Source organism: Myotis nattereri (assembly GCF_964212035.1).
Source record: "Myotis nattereri genome assembly, chromosome: 1".
Classification (NCBI taxonomy): Eukaryota; Metazoa; Chordata; class Mammalia; order Chiroptera; family Vespertilionidae; genus Myotis; species Myotis nattereri.
The window spans coordinates 41,348,385-41,373,453 of NC_138075.1; the positions used below are offsets into that span (position 1 = coordinate 41,348,385).

A 25,069-nucleotide genomic window follows, 5' to 3' on the forward strand; every position below is an offset into this window, starting at 1 on the left:
CTAAATACTGAATTCCAAAAGAACCTCCTTATGGAATAGCAAAAGCTATACATGGTCTTAAAAGCAGACACACACACACACAGGCCTTTTGTTTAATAAGCTCTAGACCAGAGATTCTCAGTCCTGGCTGGGAAGCTTTTAAAAACTTCAGATATCCAAGGCCCCACCCCCAGAATTCTGATTCACCTGGTCTGGGGAGGGTCTGCACCTGAACTTTGAAACTCTTCCCTGGAGATTCTGATGTGCAGCCAGGATGGGAACCACTGCTCCGTCTCCACCTATGAGCAGCCTCCGGACATAGCTACCTAGACGTGGCCACTCCATGGAGTTGAAGCCTCTTCCTGTATTCGTAGCCCAGTTATCATGACCCATATCATCGCCCGAAAGGGAGATCTGGCCGTTACTCCAGATGTCTTCCTTCCTTTACTTCTCATCCTTAACCAGCAATTCCATCAGTTCTCCCACATCAGCCCTTCATTTCCAAACCCAAGATCTACTGGCCTCCCTTCCATTAGTCTCTCTCCACGGCTTTATACGTTACTCTGCAGCCTAAGGAATTATCCTTAAAAAGAATTATGTGCCCTTCTCTGTCTTCCCACCCAAACTAGAATCCACTCTTGAGCTTGGCCCTAGAGCCCTGCCCAAGCTTCATCGGCCTGCTTCTCAAGCCACATCTCTGTAGTAGGCCACTTCCCAACCATGCGTGGCCATTGCAAACTTCTAAAGGTTCCACTGTGCTCCTCGGGGCCTTGTACTTTCCTGCAATTCCTTATTCCCAGAATTCCTTTCTATCTCTTTTCTGATAGATGGCACTTCATGTCCTAGCTCAAATTAGTCCTCTCCTCTCTCACCCAGAGCACTCTGCTCAGAGACCTCCTATTTGCAAGCTTCTCTCTCCTATGAGACTGAGCAACTCTAGGCCAAGGCCTGTGTGTTTTTCATCTTCACATTCCCAGCATCTGCCATTCACTCATATGTTCATTCATTCAACAACTGTATTAAATATATAACAAGTGCCGGACACCTTGCTAGACACGAAAGGCAAAATGCTTTCTCAGAGCTTATATTCTTGAAAGGGAGGCAGGTAACTGAACAAATATTTATGTTAAAATAAGAAAGTACATGAGAGGGTTGGGAAAAGTGTTTTGTGTTTTTAAGTTTCCAGTACATTCAGAAGTGAAAAAATGGCAAAATAGGTTTTAAAAATTGTGGCATATTTTACATGTTTACATTTAACAATTAAAGTTATGAGTGTCATCTTTTAATTTTGTCAGAGTATCTCTGACAGATAACCTCATTTGGAGATGTCAGAAGTCCAAATTTGAGGACTTCATAAATGTGAGGTGGGGAAAATGGGCTCTCTTATTCTAAGAAGGTTCTGACACTAGTAAATAATAAATATTTACTGAAAGAATAAATGGATGAATGACTAGCTCCAGTAAACTAAGTCAGGTTATAAGTAGGTTTTATTTCTTATTAGTATTTTACTGTAGCCACTAAATAATTATGTAAATACATATTAAAGATTCAACAACCAAATTCAAGCCACTGTCATATAATCCAATGGGAAAAGAAGAGAAGTGGATGGGGTATAAATAAAATTATACTGGCTGTGAGTTGATAATTATTAAAATTAAATGAATAGGGCTATGGATGGTCATTATATTATTCTCTTGATTTGGGTATGTGCTTGTAATTTTTCATAATAAAGTGAAATTTAAAAAGAGAGGATGGCAATCCAAGTCACTGTCTAGAGGAAACTGTATATCTTGGTTGGGAAGAACACACACATTATTACCTGTCTCAGCAACCTGGAGACCCGAAGATTACAATGGCTTTAGCTAGTCTCAAAGCCAAGTCAGCTTCTTCAAGGAGAAATCCTGCCAGCATAAGCTGCCCTTTTAATGTAGTTGCTGTTGTTGCTTCTGGAAATGTCCTTACAATGTCTACAGCCAATCTGTTAAGAACAGGGCTCATAATCTCTGATCTACCTAACATCTCCCGTTCACAGGGCACATTCTCAACAGCTGCAACCACGTAGCCGTGTTTAGTGCCACGGGAACACATTTTATTAAGCTAGCGACTGCAAAGGCTCTCCCACTCGGGCGTTAGAAGAAAATCGGGGAATCTGAGTGAGAAATCTGGTTTAAACTATCAAGGGGAGCCATTTTTCCCCTTTAAATCCCGAAGTCATGTCAATATTGCTACAGAGGCTATGAATGTTTGATAAATATCACATGTTCAATGCTTTCCTCTCTAGCATCACTTCAGACACTTATTTTCCCTTGAACTTCTGGTGCGATTCAAGATCCTGGAGGAAAACACTTCAGAAGCCTTACCTTTTCAGTGCCCGAAGCCTGAGGCTCCCTGGACGATCCTGGCTGTCAAGAAAGCAGAGAGGAAAATGTGTTTAGAAAAAGGAGAAATAACATGACACATACGAGCTGAACAAACAAATGAATGTTTCTGTAAGTGGGATTTGGTGGTGATGGCCACATGGCTCGAAGAGCAGGAAGGTCTGATAGGTTTATACTTCTGAGTCAAGAAGCAGACATCTTGTTAACTCTCTCTCTCTCTTTTTTTTTAAGATATATATTTGTGAAAATAGGAGTTCCTTTCTTTGTGAACATCCCTAGCCTGCAAGAAAACATGAAAGTGCAAAGTTGGGGGTCCTGGGGGAAGCAGAGTTCTTCGTGACAGAGGCTGTGTACCAGGGAGATGAATAAAATCAAGCTTTGCCCCTGACCTAACCCGATTGGCTCCCGGCAGGACCCAAGTGGCAGAGATGGAGCACACTCCTTCTCCAGGTGTTGGGGATGGAGTTGGAGTTCCATTTGTGTGTATCTAACACTTTAAGAGGGTGGATGGACAAGTTAGTGGTTATAAAAGCACCTTTAGCGGCCAAAGCTTCTGGGAGCTGTTTGAAAGTAGAGATTCCTATACACCAAGGCCCTAGTGACCTCTGAGGATGGTGAGCAGATTTGTGGGCTAATCTTGCCTACTGCCCAAATACGGTGCATCTCTAAGGCAGTTCCTACGTTCAGGAGCTTCTTTACTGCTGAAAAGCTCCCCAGGACCCAGCTCAAAGGGAATCACCTCTGCCCCCGGAAGTGCTTTATCGGTTCTCTTTTGTTGTGTCTCAGAACAAAGAGGTGCCTCACATCTAAAGTACTGACTAAGGGTGAAAACCCAATTCACATTGCATCCTATTGAACATCAGTGTCTCTAGCGATCTCACATTGCTTAAGACTGGCACATGTGCTTTAGTCTCAACCCAACCAACCATAGTCCCAGATGACTTTCAGGAATCATATGTTTTTAAATAAACCAACATTATTAAGAAACTATTACCATGATTAATGACAGCAAAGGAATAAAAAAAAAAAAAAGCACAAGGTAAGGGCAAAAACAACCTATTTTCAGAGAATGAACCCTAGAGAGAACAGTGATTAGTGGACTAGCAAAATGAGCCTGTGCAGGGCGCTGCAGCACTCTCATGTGCTATTGGCAATAGCATGAATCAGCACAACTTCTTTGGAAAGCAGTTTGGCAGCATTTTGCAAGATCCTCAAATATATTCTCAATCATTTTCTTAGTGATGCTACTCCTTAACTTTATTCAAAAATAAATAAAATCCAAAATGTAGACAATAAATTATTACCATGTGTTAAAAAATAGACTAAATATCAAATACAACTAAATATCAAATATTTATTTATATTAAATAAAACAAAAACTCTACATGATAGAACTTTAAAACAGTGAATAAAAAAATTTTTAAACGATGAAAAAAGGCACATCTTATCTAATAAAAGAGAAGCATGCAAATTGACCATACCTCTGCTACACTCACAAGCCATGCCCACCAGCCACACCCACCAGCCAATCAGGAGCGAGTATGCAAATAAGCCCAACCAAGATGGCGGCGGCCATGGAGCTGGAGTGAACAGGAGGCTTGGGTTGCGCCTAGTGATGGAGGAAGCCAAGCTTCCTGCCTGCCCTGCTGGCCCTGAGTGCCGCTCAAGGCTACAAAGTTTCAATTATAGAAGATAAATAAATCCCAGATACCTGCTTCCAGCCGCTGTGGCCTCTGCTCAAGGAGGGTCTGAGAGCCTGGGTTGCCCGTGGCTGTGGCCAGCCTGCAAACAGCCATCAGCCCCTCACCCAAGCTGGCCAGGCACCCCAGTGGGGACCCCCACCTTGAAGGGGGTGTGGCCAGCCTGCAAACAGCAATCAGCCCCTCACCCAGGTTGGCCACGCCCCCCCCCCAGCGGGGACCCTCACCCCATGGGGGTGTGGCCAGCCTGCAAACCACCACAGGCCCCTCACCCAGGCTGCCCCATGCCCCAAGAGAACCCCCACCCTGATCCAGGACACCCTTCAGGGCAAACCAGCTGGCCCCCACCCATGCACCCGGCCTCTATCTATACTAATAAAAGAGTAATATGCTAATTAGACTGGGAGACCTTCCAGGAGACCTTCCAGACATTTTTCTGGACAAAGCCATGGTGGCAGGACTGAGGTAGAGGCAGGTAGAGGCCAAGAGGGGAGGGCAGTTGTGGGTGATCAGGCTGGTGGGGGACGGGGCCACTGGGGGTAAACAGACCAGCAGGGGGGCCAGTTGGGGTCAAGCAGGCCATCAGTGGGGGTCAGTTGGAGGTGATCAGGACAGCAGGGGGGGCAGTTTGGAGTGAGCAGGCCAGCGGGGGGAGGGGGGCAGTTGGGGGTGATCAGGCTGGTGGGGGGGCATTTGGGGGCAAGCAGGCTGGTGGCAGGGGGCAGTTGGGGGTGAGCAGGCCGGCAGGCAGAGTGGTTAGGGGCAATCAGGCAGGCAGGCAGGCAGGTGAGCAGTTAGGGGCCAGCAGTCCCGGATTGTGAGAAGGATGTTCAACTGCCAGTTTAGGCCTGATCCCTATAAACCGGCAATAGGACATCCTTCGAGGAGTCCCAGATTAGAGAGGGTGCAGGCAGGGCTGAGGAACACCCCCCTCCCCCATGCACGAATTTCATGCCCTGGGCAACTAGTTTTATATATAGTATAACCTCAACTAATTTTCTAATATACATATTTATAAATCATGATAGCTCTAATACATTTTATGTATTTTCATATGTAATATTCATTTAACATATAATATGTAATATTTTCTAGTAAATTTTATACATAATCTTTCTGATATATAGTTTTTTTCTAGAAAAAATATTTGAAAGAGATACATACAAATGTAAACCGTGTATTATCTCTTTTGTATAGAATAATGGAAGTAGCAGATATTGCTAGATATGCCCCAATATCCTCTCTCTTTTATTCCATGCTTCTACTGAATTCTAAACTAGCGCATACCATATACATGTCAAAAATAACTACTTTCCCCAGCCTCCCTTGATGCTATGTGCCCATGAGTCAAAGTTCAAGGGGATGGCTACAAAAATGGTATGTGCAACTTCTGGATCATGCCTTCCCCTTTCAACTTTCTCCCTTCTTGCTAGTTACAGTGGGGTCCTTATGGCAAGCCATGTTAGACCATAAAGCAAGGGAAGCGTGCTAGGAATGATGGAACAAGGTGATATCAGAAGCCTGGGTCCCTCGATCTTGTGGAGCAGAGCTATCTTACCAGCCCTGGACCACCCACCTCTGGATTGTTATGTGAAAGGGAGAATACTCCTAGCATGTGTCAGCCACTATCAAATCAGGTCTCTTACACACAGTTCAACCAACAACCTAATTAATAGAAAGGGTCATTCTTATTTTTTCTTTACAATTTAAGCATTTTCCAATTTTTTTTCCCATTTTCCAAATTTTCAATAATCACTGTGAATTACTTTGATCCTCAGAAGAAAATTATAAGTTAAGCTTTGCTTACTAATGTTAAGAAAATTAAGATAGCACAGAGTAAGTTTGGCAACATGTGCCTTCTCCCCACCTATGAGAAAAAATGAAACCTATAGTTATGAGAAGTAGGTATTACATCCTATGCCAGTGCACAGATTCCGTACAAACTCCTTGAGTTTGTATGATCCTTAGTCACACCCCAAGGCACTTTATTTGAAACCTTTTGAAAAATAGTTTTAATAGGGAAAGTTATTTAACTCCAAATAAAATCTGCTTTAAAATCTGCTTGAGGAATACTCTAAAAAAATGAAATTGTAGTATTATAGTACTTAACCCTTAACCATGGTTTTCTTTCCACGGTAAACCATGGTTCAACAATATTGAATGAACAATCCCAGAAACGAACATCTCATTAGTTTTAAATTACACGCCATTCTGAGTAGGGTGATAAAATCTCACACCATCTTGTTCCATCCAGCCTGAGATGAGAATCATCTCCTTGTCCAGTGTACCCATGCTGTCTTTGTTACCTGCCCATTAGTCGCGTAGTAGCCTTCCCAGTTATCAGATTGATTGTCACAGTAACCCAGTGCTTGTGTTCAAGTAACCTTTATTTTACGTAAGAATGGCCCCAAAGCACAAGAATAGTGATGCTGGCAACTCAGATATGCAAAAAAAAGATGTAAACATCTTCCTTTAAGTGAAAAGGTATGTGAGTATAGGAGAAAACATACATGGTTCAGGCATCCACTGGGGGGGTCTTAAAATGTATCCCCCACAGATATGGGGGATTACTGTATATCCATTGAAGAGGCTACATGGACTTCTCAAAGTGAACTAAGAAACATTCTTTTAAAAATATGCACTAACACACACCTTTACTTTAAGGGTGTTGTTTGTTCTCCATAATGAATCATAATGAATCACTCTTGCAGCAATTCCACCGGCTCAATAACTCTGTTGACTGCCCATCAACAGTGTTTTTTAATTCACTTTCCCCTGGAGAGGGGACAGATCTGGCAGAGCTCACATAACCTTCCTGGTCTCCTCTGTGAACAAGGGGGCCTGCATTATAAGATGACTGTCCAAGATAAAGGACTCACATCTACTCCACAAAATACAGGAAAGATACTTGGTCTACCTGGGGATCAGATCTGAAACTCACTAAGACCAGTCTCTAACCATATTAGAATAATGCACTGAGGATCCTTTAAATCTGCAATAATGTTATGCCAGTGGCATTTCGTGCCTTTTAGAAGATCACTAAAGCCCTGTGCACCTGCATACGAGACAGTTCACCAGGAAGACCTTAGAGATTTATATGGAATTATCTATCAGATTAAAAACCCTATCTTTCCCCCTTCTTCCCAAGAGAATGCCAAATGGTCCTTTTCTCACCTGTGACTCACAACACCCAACACTAATATGGCTAACTCATATTCAACAACAAAGGCAGGATGCCAGGGTTTCTTTACTTCCCTCTGACGATGACTGTGCCAATATGCTCTCAAGAACACCCTATATTCTTTCCTGCAATAATTGAAGCTGATAGTCAAAGCTCTGAACTCTCAGCTTCTCTCCCCTTCCTCCCTTTACTGGAACACAAGCAAGCCAATGCCACAGGCCTAATCACCATGGCAACAACACGCACTGTGATGATGAGTGTGTTTGTTTTTTAAAATGACTCACAGATTGTTCCCCCAGAAGCTCTCTAGACACACAGGTTTCTGGCTGGTTTATAAAATCTAATCCAAAGTTTTCTGGTAAATTTCTTACTCCTATTAGCATAATGGGGATGATGGAGAGAGTTTCATCAAGTCAAATATGCCCTTTTCCTTAAGGATGGAAAAAAAAAAATTTCACCTGGTTCCTTAAACACTCCAAGATTAATCAATTTAAAACTCAAGTTAATAGTGAAATTAATTTGAGTTTGTACACTGGAGATAATTAATCTGTTCCCAATTTAAATAATTAAGGGATTTCATAATAGAGTTTGAGAGACCCAAATGGAATAATCAGGAGTAAAAAATATCAAATAAAATAGCCTAAATCTGTGGCCACATGGTCGGTCATATGTAAAGTATTAAAAAAGAATAAACACCTTAATACTGAGATGTTTTAAAATTATTGTCCAAAATAAAGACATTTATTTTTCAAATGCAGACATGAAAGAGTCCAGCACATTTAGAAGAGCTGTGTACTTCCATTTATTTACTCATTACATAGTATTTAAGACCTTCTATATACTACGCACCATTGTTTATTGGAACACTGCAATAGTGGTTAGGGGTTAGAGAAGACTATTTTATTACCAGAGACAAGAGCCAGGACATGGCTGAGTGCATTATCTCCTCTCAGAAAGCCCTTTTACGTCACAAGACACCATTCTGAATAAGCTCTCAGCGAGAGAGACCATTACCTACTGATTCTATCAGGCCTAGAATTCAGAGTCCCGACTTTAGCATCACGGTGGACTCCCTTGCAGAACAACAAAATGCTGGTAATGTTAGTTTCTTGATTGCCTCTGAATGAAGTGGAGATAAATCTTATTTTACAAGAAATTTAACTAGAAATTTTAATATAAATCTGTTTAACTTCAAAGTCTAAGTTTCCTGAGGCTTAAGTGTAATACAACATATAATATGCATGCACACACAAAATAGTCACTAAGAATTACTATTTCCAAACAGCTATATATTTTATTACTGTTACCAATACTATATTTTTTTCTCTAGAGTTTAAAGGGATAACCTGAGTGTATCTAATAGGATAAGCTAGGTTATACTGCGGTAACAACAACAAAAAAACCCACAACCAAAATCTCAGTGTCTCAAGAGAACAACGTTTATTTCCCACTCTCACTACATGTCCATTATGGGTCCATGGAGGGACTATCTCTGTGTTGTCTTCACTCTAAGACTCAGGCCTCAGAGAGCAGCCACTCTTTCTGGGCCTCTATAACTGCCAGTTACCAAGGAATGTGCTTATACTCTGGTTCTTAGAAGCTTCTTTCTAGAAGTGATGTGTCAGTTCTGCTCACATTTCATTGACCAATGTACGATACATGGCGACACGTAACTAAGTGGACAGAGAAGCAAAAACTTATCACGAGTTGGGAAGGAAAACTGGAAATATTTATGACTAAGCGCATGGATTACTGAGCAAATAGCACATGCTTGAGACTGAGGCTTGACTAAGTCAGAACATCAACATGTGACCGTCCCACACAAATAGGCTCCCTTCGATGATTCCTTACCCCAAGTTCTGAGCACCTGTGACTGATTTTGGGCGATAATCATTTCTGCTAGAATTTGGTAAGAATTTCTTTGAATAGAATAAAAGACACCCCCCTCCAGCTTGTGGTAACAGTACCAATTGTACTAATAACAGCTACACTTATGAAAAATTACCATAAGTCAGGCACTATGCTAAATAAATATTCTCTATACATGGTATCATTGTCTCCTGACAATTTTGTGAAGTGGGTATTGTCATTATAATCTCCCATTTAATAGATGAGGAAACAGGTATATAAATTTTAAGCAACTTGCCCAAGAAATTCTGATTCCAATGTTCTTTAATTTCCATGTTCTCCTGTGTAGGAAGCCTTGGGATATTATTTTTCTACACTATAGTATTTTAGAATTATTTTAAGATATAATAAAAGACAAGTTGCACCATTTTTTCCCCCTAGGACTTCTCACATTTACATAGTTAAATGTTTTATTATTTTTTAACAAATCTTGAGGCTGTTCCATGTCAACACACTGGCTATGGGACTTCCCTCTCTGAGAGGTCTAAAACTGTTAACTAAAACTGTTAGTGAAGTGTCTTTAATGCCTATACATAACAGAGTTCCCTAAGCACAACCATCATTCATGAGGTTTAAAAAGAGAGCAAAGGACGAACTGAGTTTTCCAAGGAAAGCCTCAAAAATGAGAGAATTTTTTTCCCTGTTTAAAATTTTCACATTTTTTTTTCATATGGTTCTGCACAGTTCAGATAAATTCCCTTCTCAAACAGAGCTCTGTTGGCAAAGCCTAAAAATTAACTTTACTTTCTGTTTTAAAATGCAAATATAAGAGTAGGAAGCACTCAATCATTTATTACAGAGCAGGTACTCCTACCATGAATACTTAGTCTGTAATGATGAGGATGCACAGAAACACACTAGAGATGAGCAGTCAAAACACTGCACTGATGTCAATTCCACGGAAATTTCCCTTTTTCACTATCGCTGCTTCACATATTCAGCCTCTGAAATATAACACCAGAGTGGAAGGTAGGAACCAAGAAAAAAATGTAACAAGAATGAAACTGCAGGTTGCCTCTAGAGTTGGAAAGTGAAAACCTATTTGTGAAATAACTCATAATCAAAAATTCTAGAGATGACTCCTTCTCTTACAGGTGCTGCAATCAACAAAATGCATCCCTGTTTAGAAAAAGCAAGGTTTTCTTTTTAAGTCCGGCAGACACTGTACACAGAGCCTTGGCTTCTCTAGCTCATTTCTTGGCCCAGGTGGATTTTATTTCAATCAAATTGATTTAATTGACCAGTCATAAAGACTCAATTTAATTATATATTTTTTCAATGCAGACATGCTGGGCTGGTTGTCCAAGTTAAATGCTGTTTTTATTGCTGTATAGAAGCTGATGTATTTTCTTCTGGAGTAATTTGTTTAGAAGGGTCTTCTTGACTTAATCTGACATCAGCCATTTTCTATTTTCTTCCAGGATTCTTTCTCCAGTCTACTTACATCATCTCCATCAACCAAAACAAGTTTTGGGTATGTGTATGTGTGTGGGTTTCAAAGAGAAATGCATGGAAACACTATTGGACTCAAGCTTATGTGATCTTGATAAGTGACTTAACCTTTTTGAGCCTTGATATCTTCACTTATAAAATGGAAATAATATTATTGGCAGACTCTGTTGACTATCACCTGAAAACATCAACCCCTTCTTCCCTGCGAATAGAATCAATCCTTTATTCTGGGATTTGGTGACTGTTCTTAAGAAAGGTGGACTGCTCCATGGCTTCAGGAGGAAAGTCGTATATTAGCCAATCACAGCAGCCATCTATCTGCCTACCCACTAAGAGACAAGCATGTGAGTTGTGAGGGGAATGCTGCTGGAGATAGCTTTACCCATAACCTGGAAGGAAGGAAGGAAGGAAGGAAGGAAGGAAGGAAGGAAGGAAGGAAGGAAGGAAGGAAGGAAGGAAGAAAGGAAGAAAGAAAGAAAGAAAGAAAAACTAGTGACTTCACTGTGCCTCTAGGACATTGAAACCTGCCTGTAATTCTGACACTGTGGTAGCTATCTCAGCACCACAGGGTGGGCCTAAGGGGGCGAACCAACCTGCTGAGGATGTCAGAATGGGAGGAAAAGCAAGAATTCAGGTTGCTAAGAACATTGTTCACTATGACTAACTCTGGACTTATCCTCCTATCAGGAGGTTTTGAGATACGTTCCCTATTGTTTAAGTCATTTGGTAGGGTGTTCTTTTACTAGCAGCCAAAGTGTCCTGATAGAAAGATACTCTTCTCGTCACAAACGGAATGTACAACAAATGCTAGTTGGCAACTTGATTCTTGAAACGTGTTGATCTTCACTCATTCAAACATGAGTGAGAGGTGGATGCTGTGCGAATGACTCCTCTGAGTGTTTTCCCTGGTCCCCCCACCACACACACACACGCAGAATTAAGGTAGAAGTCACTGCTTTCTCTATTTACTGAAGTGACAACACCAAGTACCTAAGTTTATTTTAAACAAGGAGATTGGCGTTGAATTCAGACAGCAAGCTCTGTAGTACTGATTGCAGTGTAGAAAAATATAATTAAACAGAGTCATCTTCCTAACTGGGTAAGTCAATGGATCCACAAAATTCAGCCCAGACCAAGTATTCAATAGAACAACCAAGTTTCACATTTGCAGTCAGCCTCGTTTAATTGAAAAGCTTCTTTCGTAGATGGAAGACATTATTTTTAGATTATCGTACATATATGCGAAAAGGCCACACTTCCTCTGAAATTTCACCTCATCTTTATTTTAGAACCCAGCACTTTCTGCTTGGGAACTCTCTTCCCCCAGATCTTCATATGGCTGACTCCTCACCATAATACAGGTCTCAATGAAAATGTCACCTCCTCAGAGAGGCCTTCCGGTATTACCCAATAAAAGTCAACTCCCCGGTACCACCATTGTCACAACACAACTTCTATCATTCAACCTATTTCGATTTGAATCCAGCTCAGCACTTATCATTACCTGATACAATTTGTTTCCGTCAATGGGGTCCAATCCTGGCTGATTCTGATCTAATGAGTCTGGGTTGAGGCTGGGACACAGGTATGCTTTTTAAAGTACCCCTCAGTGATTTCCAGTGTGCAGCCAGATCCAAGAACCGCCAGTTTACACTGGTTTATATGTTTACTGCGTCTCTCCCAACATTATAATGTAAGTTCCAGGAAAACGAAGGTCTGACCTGTTATGGTCATTCAACTCCCCCTTGGCCCCCAAAGTACATGTGAAACATGGCAGACATTCAGTTAAGACGTGTGGACAGACGGACTGACCGTTTTATAATTATGTCAGTTATTGTCTGTTTCCCCAGTACTTTATGAGTGGGCTCCTAGACTAGCCCACTCTGCATCACACAGTAAGTGGCTCAAGAGAGTTCATTAAGCCTAACTGGTTTGGCTCAGTGGGTAGAGCGTCGGCCTGCGGACTGAAGGGTCCTAGGTTCGATTCCAGTCAAGGGCATGTGCCTTGGTTGCGGGCACATCCCCAGTGGGGAGTGTGCAGGAGGCAGCTGAATCGATGTTTCTCTCTCATCGATGTTTCTAACTCTCTATCCCTCTCCCTTCCTCTCTAAAAAATCAATAAAATATTTTTTTAAAAAAGAGAGCTCATTAAATGAATGTGTGATAAAGAAAACGCTTTTGAGGGGTTAAATGTTCTCACCAAATAAAAATAAATAAATAAATAGATAGATAGATAGACAGATAAGGTGATGGATGTGTTAATTATGTAATCTTTAACAGTGTGTATGTATATCAAATCACCATGATGTACATTTTAAATATCTTATAATTTTATTAATTATACCTCAAATAAAGCTGAAGTTAAAAACAAAAGAAAACGCAAACTGTTTTGTGTGCTCTAAGGAAGATTAAGATGAAACTGGGTGTGACCATTCTTCTCAAAGATCTTGCAAAAGAAAAAAAAATCAGATTGCCATTATTCACACTAGCATGTCTGTGATGAAAGAACAAAAGATTTCTAGGGAGGTAAACACTGCTGCTTATTGGGGAGGGGAAGAAAGAAACCAAGGAAGGTTTCATGGAAAAGGGAGCATTTGAACTGAGCTTTGGGGGGAAGGTGAAATTTGGCTACTTAAAGAAGAAAGACTGTGGGGTGACATGTGGAAGGAGAAGCAGAAAAGTCATTCTACGGCAGTGGTTCTCAACCTTCCTAATGAGTTCCCTTTCATACAGTTCCTCAAGTGGTGACCCCCAACCATAAAATTATTTTCGTTGCTACTTCATAACTGTAATTTTGCTACTGTTAGGAATCGTAATGTAAATATCTGATATGCAGGATGTATTTTCATTGTTACAAATTGAACATAATTAAAACATAGTGATTAATCACAAAAACAATATGTAATTATATATGTGTTTTTCGATGGTCTTAGGCGACCCCTGTGAAAGAGTTGTTCGACCCCCAAAGGGATCGTGACCCACAGGTTGAGAACCGCTGTTCTAGGGAGAGGCAAGAACACAAACAACAAACCAGTCCAGCAGGGTGTTAGGAGGGCCTGAACTACAACAGGGCTATCAACATGGAAAAGAGTAGCTAGTGTCAAGATATATTTTCTTCGTTTTTTGCTTTTTTTTTTTTTGTATGTTTTTATTGATTTCAGAGAGGCAGGGGCAGGGAGAGAGAGATAAAAACATCAATGATGAAAGAGAATCATTGATTGGCTGCCTCTTACACACCCCACACTGGGGATCAGATCCAGCCCGCAACCTAGGCATGTGCCCTGATCCAGAATTGAACTGTGACTTACTAATTCACAGGTTGATTCTCAACCACTGAGCCATGTCGGCCATGCAAGATATACTTTCAAAGACAGTGCAAAGTGCTATGCAACTGACTACAACTTGTGTTGTTGATGAGAAAAATAGTGAAACTGAATTTTTATAATTGAGGGCTGAGAGAATGAGTGGCATTAATAGTCCTGGAATCAGATGAGAAGCTCATTTTGAGGCATGGAAAAGGGTGATGGCCAGCACTGTTTGGGACATGTGAGTTTCACTGTCAGTGGGTTGGATGTTCTGGGAAGTTTGCCAGGAGCTTGATGTGTGAGTTAGAGAGTAGGTGAGAGATTGGGATGGAGAATCACTTTGGGGACTGACCACACAGAAACAATGACTGAAGTCACAGGAAGGGATTTGATTAAAGGGAGAGAAACTAAATGGCAGAAGAATCAAATCTGAGAGCAGTCATAGTTAGAGGAAACTTTAGAGTTAATGGAGAAGTTGGGAGGCTTCAGAGAGGAATGAGGGTGGCAGAATATGCACCTCAAAATTTGCCTTTGTCATAAGGATTATTTTGAGCATATTATTTTGGGAAACAGCATACACAGGAGAAATTCTGAAAACAGATGAGAACTTCCCTCTTTTATAAGGAAAATTTACATTTATAAAGGAAATCTCCATTTGAAAGGTGTCTCCCTCTCTGAGACAGGCAGAGGAGGAGAACTAAATAACTAGAGACATTTGTCTATGGAGAGGCAGCAACTTAAATCTGCGTAACAATCTCACTCTTACTTTTCCTGATCACCTCCCCATAACTGTCTCCCTCTACTTCTCCTCCTCCCTCTTACCATTTAGCTGAAGATGTTATTTAAGATGAATTCTAAACCACCTCTGAGAGTTACTCATTTTTCCCTGGGTATCTCCCCTGTATATGTGAGGTATACCTGTTAATAAACATCTGTTATATATATATATATATAGAAAGAGAGAGAGAGAGAGAGAGAGAGAGAGAGAGAGAGAGAGAGATCTGTCTTTCGTTACAGTGTGCTCAGCTGAGAACTTAGAAGGGTAGAAGGAAAACTGTTTTTCCTTCTCTACAGGAAGGAGGAGAACAGGTTAATAGAGGTTAAAAAAGTCCAGGGGAAGCTTGATGGCAGCAGGGTTGTTTAATTAATGCCCGTGGTCGGCAAACTGCGGCTCGAGAGCCACATGCGGCTCTTTGGCCCTTTGAGTGTGGCTCTTCCTAAGCCTTAGGAGTACCCTAATTAAGTTAATAACAATGTACCTACCTATATAGTTTACGTTTAAAAAATTTGGCTCTCAAAAGAAATTTCAATTGTTGTACTGTTGATATTTGGCTCTGTTGACTAATGAGTTTGCCGACCACTGGGTAAACTAAGCATGCTTGCAGGTAAGGAGGAAAAGGCCAATAAAGAGAGGAAACCGAATATGTAGGTGAAGTATGGTACCTATTTGCTTTGTTTAACAATGGACAGGTTATTTTGATTTTCTGAATTATATAAATCATCCCATTCAATTAAATGCCTTATTGATTGTAATGTGAATATCCCATGGGTTGTGGTCATACCGGTCTTAGAAAGCACATTTTTCCTTCACCTGGGAAGGACAGCACAGTTATCCCAAGGTCAGAGGGCTCTAGACCCAAAACTGTAATTTAGATAAACCCAGGTTACCCAAGGGCTCTAGACCCAAAACTGTAATTTAGATAACATGCCCAAGTTTAACCCAGGTTACCCAAGGGCTCTAGATAATGTGTTTATAACATGCTGTTTAAACTGCTTTGTGCAAACTAGGTTCCTCATTCCAGACCCGAGGGCTCTAGATAATGTATTTCTGTCAATTCAGTGACCCCGAGACCCAAAACTATAATTAACATGCTTAATTCTGCTTCTGTAAACTGCTTTTTGCGAGCCAGGTTCCTCATTCCAAACCCTGGGATGTAATCAATACCTTTGTGATTTTTGGCCTATATAACCTTGGAGCTGCGACAATCTTGCTACTATGAGATTTGGGGAATGGCCCCTCATAGTCCCGGATTGCAATAAATGTGACTCTTTAATTCGACTTCTTGAGGCGTCCTTCTGTGATTCGCGGGGTACATTACAACATAGGAAGGAGATAGAATTATTGTCAGAACATAGTCCTCCTAGAAAGTGAAAGGAAATGGCATGGAAAGTCCAAAAAGAGAGTTTACTCTTGACTTGAAAGAAAAAACTATGTTAATTTGACCTACGAAGGAAGGAGAAGAGAATGAATGAAGACAGAAATCTTGAAGTGGTAAGGAATAAGGTTGAGGTGGGTGGGTCATCTGTAGTGAATGAAGGAAATAGAGACTCGCGTTTAATGGTTTTCATCAAAATGCACAGGGGATAAAAAAAGTGAAATAAAAAAGAAAGAAGAAAATGATTGTAAAAAGAACAGCAATGGTCTTGCTGTTGTTGTAGTGAATCTGGAGTAGAATCCATCAACCCAGTTCCCAGGCCCTCTCCATTAGCTCTGATTGCCAGCACCTGAGAGCAAGGATCATGGGACTGTCTGACCCTGACAACCAGGCTGGCAGGGCGGCAAGGGAAGGCCAAAGGAACTCCAAAGGAACAGGGGTAAGTAACTGGTTTGCCATTAAGAGCTTGACTATTTACACATATTTGCCAAGAGATAAAAAGGTTGATTCTGTCTTATCTTGAACCTTGGTATACAGTGGTACCACTTCCAAGAAACATGTTATCACTTAAGTTTGAGAATTGAACTCCCTCTTTTTTAATGTTTAATGAAGTCCTCACACTGACTCTCATTAAAAATAACTTGTTTCGGTAACATAAAAGTTTTAGGGGAAAAAAAAATATATATATATATATAGAGAGAGGGGGGGGGGAGGGGGGCGGTGCACAAAATTCATGCACTGGGGGGTGGGGGTCCCTCAGCCCAGCCTTCCCCCTCTCACAGTCCAGGAGCCCTCAGTGGATGTCCTACTGACAGCTTAGGCCCGCTCCCCATGGGGAGGGGGCCTAAGCCACAGTCTGGCAGCAGATGCTCAGAGCAGGCACCCCGTGTGTGTGTGTGTGTGTGTGTGTGTGTGTGTGTCCACTGGGGGCCTGCCCCAGCCACACCGTGGAGGCTTGGAGCAGGTGCCCCTCTATGTTGCTCTCTCAGGCTCCTGGCCGCGCCTGCATGTTGTTCTCTCCCTTGAGCTGTGGCCAGGGTGGGCTGGAAGCTCGACTTCCTCCATTGCTGGGGGCAACCCAAGCCTCCAGTTCCATGGCCTCTTGGCTTCTCTGCTGCTGCCGCAGCGAGGCTTGGCTTCTCCGCTGAGGCCTCAGCGGAGAAGCCAAGCCTCTTCAGTCTTCAGTCTTCAGTCTTTCCTTGGGCCAGAGCCTTCATTCTTTGCTCCACACCTGTGTATGCAAATTAACCACCATCTTTGTTGGGTTAATTTGCATACTCATCTGATTGGCTGATGGGCGTAGCGGAGTGACACCAATTTGCATGCTTCTCTTTTAATAGTGTAGATGTATTACTCTTAGCTGATATATATGCTAGAGGCCCAGTGCATGAACTTGTGCACGGGCGGGGTCCAGCTGGCCCAGCCCCAATTGGGGCATGTCAGGGCTGGGCCTGTCAGGAGGAGGAAATGGCAAGGGCCTGGCTGGCTTGGGGGAGAGGCAACGTGGGGTGGGGCCAGGTGGGAGGAGGGGCTGAAGGAGGTTGGCTGGCCAGCCCCACCCCCTATTGGGGTAGGGGTGGCCATCAGGGGTGGGGCCAGATGGGGAGAGGGGCTGCGGGCAGATCAGGGTGGTGGAGGCTCATAGGGGGCAGGGCAGGCTGGGGGGAGGGTCTACAGGAGGTTGGCTGGACAGCCCCGCCCCCTATTGGGGTGGGGAGTGCGATCAGGGGCGGAGCCAGCCAGGGGGAAGGGCAAGGGGGGTGTTTGGCTGGCCAGCCCCGCCCTTGATCAGGGTGGGAAGATCCGATCATTAGCAGGCCAGCCGAGGGGAGGAGCAGCGGGAGGTTGCCTGGCCGGCCCCAACCCCTGATCGGGCTGGTTCACTGGCCACAGTGGGCGTCATAGTGACCTGTCATTCCAGTCATTATGGTGTTACGGTCGCTGGCTTTTTATATATATACTAGAGGCCTGGTGCATGAAATTCATGTATGGGAGGGAAGGGTCCCCTCAGCCCAGCCTGCACCCTCTCCAATCCGGGACTCCTTGGGGGATGTCCGACTGCTACTTTAGGTCCGATCCTGGAGATTGGGCCTAAAGTGGCAGTCGGACATCTCTCTCACAATCCTGGACTGCAGGCTCCTAACCGCACACCTGCCTGCCTGCCTGGTTGCCCCTAACGGCCCCCCGCTGCCGGTCTGGCCGCCCCACGCAGCCTGATGCTCAGTCATTTGGTCGTCCCTCACTAACTCCCCTCCCAGCCTGGTCGCCACATGCAGCCTGTTCGGTCGTCCGTCTAGTTGTTCTGGTTGTGAGGGCCCCTGGCTTTTTATGTATATGGATATATGTGTATGTATATATCTCTTACCTGAAAATCTGAATTTCATTTCCACAGTGGCATCTTCACATTTGAACAATTTTGAACAAAAATTTTTTTATATTTACATAGGGTATTAAATGTAGACATTGTGCTCTTCTTTTTAAACAAAATAATTTGGTCTTATAAACAATTTTAAAAATGACAAAGTATAAACACTTTCTCTATTTATTGGCCCTATTATGGAAGAAAGTGAACTAGAGATAGAATTGGGAAGTGAGGTGTTAATCAACTGTGCAACTTTGGACAGATAACTGAATTCTGAGCCCATTTCATTACCAGTCATGGGGGGTTGATACAGGCTAGGTTGCTTCCCAAGTCATTTTCAGCTCTACTGTTCCCGATGTCTTAGGCCAGGGACTAAGCCTTAATATAGCTCTGCAATTCCTCTCTTCCTTGGATATCCGTAGAACCAGAACTTGTGAAATGAATAGATTTAGGAAGTAAACAAACTCAGGGGTCATTATCTGCCAGCTTTCTATCCCCCACCCCCAAACACACACACAAAGTGCATTACAAAAAGTTAACATACAATCATCGAAGAACTCTTCAAACCATTCAAGGTCAGTGACTGCAACCACAGCATAAAGCTCAGATAGTGTCCTTGTTAATTGAGTCTTCCCTAATCTTCTTGCCCAGCTCTCCTTGGCCCCATGTATACCCTACTTCACTAGTTTGGGCATCAGGAGTAAAATGTGTAGTGGGAAATTAAACACAGAAAGAGTCTTTATTTTTGAACAAGAAATTTAGATGAAAATCACATTTTATTAGTAGAAACCTGTTGTCTCAGAAACCTATTGTTGTTTACTACAGCTCTTCTCTATAGAGTTATTTCTGAGAGAAGTGTTTTACTTGGGCAGGAATAATACTGATGCATGCACAAGATTAAATACAAGCATTATAGTCATATCTTTATGACACACTATGTTAAGGGATCCCACCATTTAAAAATGTCTCTTCCAAAACAATCCAAGGGAAAAATGGGCAAAGGACTTGAATAAACATTTCTTCAAAGACTATATATAAATGGCCAATGAGTGCATGAAAAGAGACTCAAAGTTACTAATCCTGAGGAAATGCAAATTGAAACCACTAAGATCAATTCACACCTATTAGGATAGCTACTATCAAAAACAAACCAACAAACAAATAAACAAAACCTTCAGAAAATAACAAGTGTTGCTGAGGATGTAGAGAAAAGGGAACCCTTTTACACTGCTAGTGGGAATGTTAAAGCTAGTGGGAATGTTAAATCATGCAGGCAACTGCTATGGAAAACAGTATGGTAGTTCCTCCTCAAAAAAAAAAAAAAATTAAACATAGAGTTAACATATGATCCAACAATTCCACTTCTGAGTACCCAAAACGAGATGAAAGCAGCGACTCGAACACATATTTGCACACCCATGTTCATAGCAGCATTATTCACAATAGCTAAAACATGGAAGCAACCCAGTCCATTAAATCCATAAATAAAATATGGTATATACATACAATGGAATATATCCAGCCTAAAGAGGAAGGAAATTCTGATACATGCTATAACATAGATGAACCTTGAAGACAAGTGCTAAGTGAGTTAAGCCAGTCACAAAAAGACAAATACTGTATGACTCCACTTATATGAGGTTTCTAGAATAGTCAAAATCATAGAGACAGAAAACAGAATGGTGGTTGCCAGGGGCTGGGGTGGTGGGGCAGGGAGGGATTGGGGAGCTACTGTTTAATAGTAACAGAGTTTCAATTTGAGAAGATGTAGTGGATCTAGAAATTGGTGGTGGTGGTTGAACAATATCAATATACTTAATGTCATAGAATGATACACTTAAAAATAGTTAAAAGGGCCGTAGCTGGTTTGGCTCAGTGGATAGAGCGTCAGAATGCAGACTGAAGGGTCCTGGGTTCGATTCCAGTCAAGGGTACATGCCCGGGTTGTGGGGCTTGATCCCTAGTGGGTGGTGTGCAGGAGGCAGCCGATTGATGATTCTCTCTATTCATTGATGTTTCTCTCTCTCGCTCTCTCTCTCTCTTTCCCCTCCTCTCTGAAATCAATAAAAATATATTTAAAAAATAGTTAAAATGGGAAATTTCATAATATATATATATTTTATACAATAAAAAAAAGTCTCCTAGAACCTTTGTGGTAGTGACAAAGATCAAGCATATGCTAACTTTCCCTTATGCCACTTAGGGAGAAAAAAAATACCATCTGAACACCTACCATGTCCCAGGCACTCACATATCCACAACAAAAGCAAAAACAAAATAAAAATCAGCCGAAACCGGTTTGGCTCAGTGGATAGGGCGTCAGCCTGAGGACTGAAAGGTCGCAGGTTCGATTCCGGTCAAGGGCATGTACCTTGGTTGCGGGCACATCCCCAGTGGGAGATGTGCAGGAGGCAGCTGATCGATGTTTCTCTCTCATCGATGTTTCAAACTCTCTATCTCTCTCCCTTCCTCTCTGTAGAAAATCAATAAAATATATATATATATATATATAAAATCAATGAAACCAAACAGAAAACCCCACCACCTGGATTAGGTACGATTAACCCCTCGTTACGATGAAGAAACTAAGGTTCGTAAGTTAACATACCAGGTCAAGTAGTGAAAACCAGTGGCAGGATTCAAAGGCAGATCTGCCAACTCTGGAAGCCTGCATTCCTTTCAGTTCATGACATTATATTCTTCTGCCCACAACTGTCTTTTTGAACAGGCTTTCTGCTTTGACCATAGAGGTTTTATACTGAAAAGTTGGGCCTGCCTTCAGAAGTAAGCTAAAAAAGTCAGTCAACCAAATACATTCACTGCGTGCCTACCATATGAGGCCCAGGGCTGGCTATGAAGTAAGAGTCATGTTTCCTCCCAGCCATTGGCCATATGGCAGAAAAAAAACCACACCACACATTCAATTAAAATTTCAGTGTTGGGCGACTCCCTCAAAAGCCACTGAGTACCCTGGGCTTTTGCATTATGTCTTTCAAGAGTCCATATGGCCAAAATAAGTGGAAACAGTCTCATTTGAACAGCGTAGGAGCGTTTTCATCTTTTGCCCCTAAACCTTCTACCATTATAATTACTGATCTGCTGTTACTCACTATTGTTGTGCTTCAAGCTGGAATTTAACAATGAAGGGAATGTGTGCTGTGCAGAAAACAGGCACCTCTTCATTTTCTGAAAGAGAGCAGGGGGCTCCCTAGACTCGCCAGTGCCTATGGAACAAGGTTTTATTTTCTTACTTTTGTGTGAAACACCCAAAGAAGAGGAACGCAGATTGTCTACACACCCCCAAACAAAGCAGTGTTGGCATTATCTAGTGAATACAGCCTATAGATGAGTAAGTACCCGAGGGTGAGGCTCATATTCTTTCATCCACGACTTCATTTATTGGCAGGCCGCTTGATCAGAGCACTCCGGGTAGGGGTCTTCTGGACCCCAGGTCCAGCCTAGATCCCCTCTCCGGCAGATATCTCTCTGTTTGCCATAGGAGGCAAATGGGAAGTGGAACTGCAGAAAGCGTGGCGTGACTTGTTTTGATTCAATGCAGTGAATCAGGGAGCTACGTGGTTTTAACAGCAGCAATATTTTGCCTCTTAGATATCGCACAGGTTTCATGTAATGAGGAACCTCAGAAAAGTAGATATTTTTCCTTCTCTCTCAAAAATGTGCTGTTACACCACAAATCTTGGGAAGCCAAATCCATTTCCTAAAATGGCATTTTAAAAAACCCTATAGCTCCTCATAATTGAGAATGGTGATAAATGGGAAGACATATACACTCTCAATGACTTATTTAGTATTTAAAAACCTATATTTTAAGAATTTCTTAGTGTGTAAATGTGACCTTTATATTATTTTTACTCTACTATAAGCAGTTCTTTCTTTCCTTTGAATATGTGTCTTCTTTCATTCTAATAATTCAAGAAAAACCTTTTATCAATGACCATTTATTGCTTAACTGCACTTGCTTTTGGAGACAAAGCATAATTTTTAAAACCAGCTACACTTTCTCCAACATATGATGCAAACAGAATCCACAATCTCATTTCTTATCCCGTAGACCTAGTTACTGCACGTTTACATATCATTCATAAATATGTGAACAAGTCATGATCACAGACTCTCATTAAGAGCATCCGTTACTCAAGAAAACCAAAGAATAAAAACTGCGTTCCGATCTTACTATCTCAGCCTGTATGCAGGTAAGGAAACAACTCAGAAACACGTAGACATTTAATCTCTCACTGAAATTAATATGTATCTTCACCTAGAGATTTAAAAAAAAATCCATAGAAACATAAAATCCACGTATACATTTGGGGCAAGTTAAACCTGCCACACTCCCCCGAGAAAGGATGCAACTTTAGGATGAGACCTACTGGCAAATGGTAGCTGTTTCTGAGGTTATCCTGAAAGCAGCGATACCGAGCAGAAGGAAGACACGCTTTTTTTTTTCTTTTTCTTAATGGTAACTACTGTCCCTCACATACGCAATTCCACCGCCTTTGTTGGCAAATTCTGAGTACCAAAGGATCTAAACCCCATCCCCCCCAAAAGCCAAATCACAGTCATTATGCTGCAAAACAAAAGATACGCCAGCGCAATGTGTAGGAAAGATAATGCAATTAACATTTTACACCACTTACACCCCTAAGGCAGGACTGCGACGCGCAGAAGATCAGCGCACAGCCCCACAGCGCCAACTGATTTCCAACCAGCCCTGCTTCGCTTCCAAGAGAACTATGCAAACAGCTTCTTTCATTTACTGTGTTTTCTTGACCAGTCACCGAAGCGAAGCACTAACAATCTTTGCATAAAAAAATGGCAAATGTGGTCATTCAAAAAAAGCCCTTCTAAAAGGACCCATCCTAATCATTTCCCCCAGTCCTGAAACAATGTCCCGTCTGCCCTAAGAAATCTGCCCTTAAAACCACAGGCGCCGGTCCTGTTACTCGTTTCAAAAGGAGGCGCATGAGAAGCTTTTCTTTTACCTTGGCTGCGAGGTGGTCAGAGGAGAGTGGCTTCTCTCCTCTCTCCGCCGATGTGAGCAGCGAGCTCCGCGCACCCGCCCAGCCCAGCCCAGCCCGGCCCAGCCCAGCGGCAGTAGTAGGAGCTGCCCACGGAGTGGCGGCTGCGCGTGTATGTGTAGCAGCGGCGCCTGCAGCCCGGGGACTAGTCCCCACCCAGCTTTGTCTTCAGTCATCGCTTTTTCTACAGGAAGCAGCACATCTCCCACTTCCTCCTCCTCTTGGTAGCTGTGAGCTGCTTTCTTCTTCCCCTCTCACTCCATTGCAGGGCTCTCTAGGGGTCTGCCTTTTCCTGGGCTCCTGACACTCTGTGACTAGAAGAATCCCCCTTTACCTCTTTGTTCCCAGCCCCTTTGGCGCTCTGCTCCTTCTTATCCCTTTTGTTTCCTCACCCTCATCTCCACAACCGCCTTCAGCAACTGCCTCATCTGCGGACCCCCAGGCCGGCACGCAGTCTGCTTTCTTAGCCTGAACTTGGCTTGTTTTCCTGGCTGTTGGTGCTGCAGCTGCAGCTGTTCTTTAAGGAGGGTCAACAGCCCCTGGCCGGGTTCTGGCCCTGAGATCCAGCCCCGGCCTCAATGGGTCCTTCTCATTTGCTGTAGTCCCCTTCACATGAGCTGGCGGGATGCTTGCAGCACATTGCTGCAGCATTTTTCTCTGTTGCCAATATCCAACGCCCAATTTCCCCAAGGCCCCACTACCACTGAAGTCTTGCTTAACCCATATACTCAGAAAAGAATGGCCCTGATAAGTATTCCTTGTGGGGCTTTGGAGCTAAACCAAGTCCTGCAATGCTACCTGTAGCCTAACAATGAACACATGTTCCTAAGATACTTGATGGTGGGAAGGAAGGAGGGGGTCATAGGTGCTATACAGTCCTGGCCCAGAAAGAGAGCTCTCTCCTGCACACCCCGCACCCCCCTCTCCCGGAGCGCGTGCACACACACACACACACACACACACACACACACGCTGGTAGAACTGAAAGGACCAGCAGAGTCCTTCCTGTCACTTTAGAAGGTGGTGCAGTGTTATGGACAAGAGTAGAGACTGCAGGAAGTCTGTTCATCCACCAGGATTTGAATCCAAGCTGTCATTACTGACTGCATGAACTTGGGCAAATTATTTCAATTCTACTTGCCTCGATTTCCTCACTTGCAAAAGGGAAATCACATTTTGTCACACCCCACAGCAGATATCTGAGGATGAAAGGAGATGGTACACAAAAACAATGTAGTAATTCCTGAAACAGAGGAAGTATTCGCATTCGGCACATATTAGCTCTTATTACTTTTAGAGGAAGATGAAGCTCAGAAACGGCAAGTGACGTCTATAGTCAGCAGCCAAACCAGGACCAGTACTTGGTTTGTGGATTCCCCACCATTAGTATATTCACGACTACACCCTGAAGCTCTTGGTGGCAATTTGTTCAGCTTGCAAGTCATTCTCTTCCAAAAACCACATAGGTGTTTTGCAGAAGCTACAGATTAACCACAGGCTGGGGATGGGTGGGGGTAGGGGTGGGGGTTGGGGCTCCAGTGTCCAGGTTGCTCTGCTCAGAAATCTCTCCTTAGGAATTAGTGCCTGGAAAGTTAATTTTTTAAAATAT

At 42.6% G+C, this 25,069-nt stretch overlaps 1 protein-coding gene across 1 annotated transcript in view; it reads right to left on the reverse strand.

Moving 5' to 3' along the window:
- Positions 1–23,576, reverse strand: part of GNG2 (G protein subunit gamma 2) — a 111,550-nt gene extending 87,974 nt beyond the window's left edge. The window contains exons 1-2 of the mRNA XM_081093499.1: positions 23,425–23,576; positions 2,340–2,381 (exon numbers count right to left, since the gene is read on the reverse strand). The gene's annotated coding sequence lies outside the window, so the exon portion shown is untranslated. The remainder of the gene's footprint in view (positions 1–2,339; positions 2,382–23,424) is intronic.
- Positions 23,577–25,069: the final 1,493 nt, after the last annotated feature.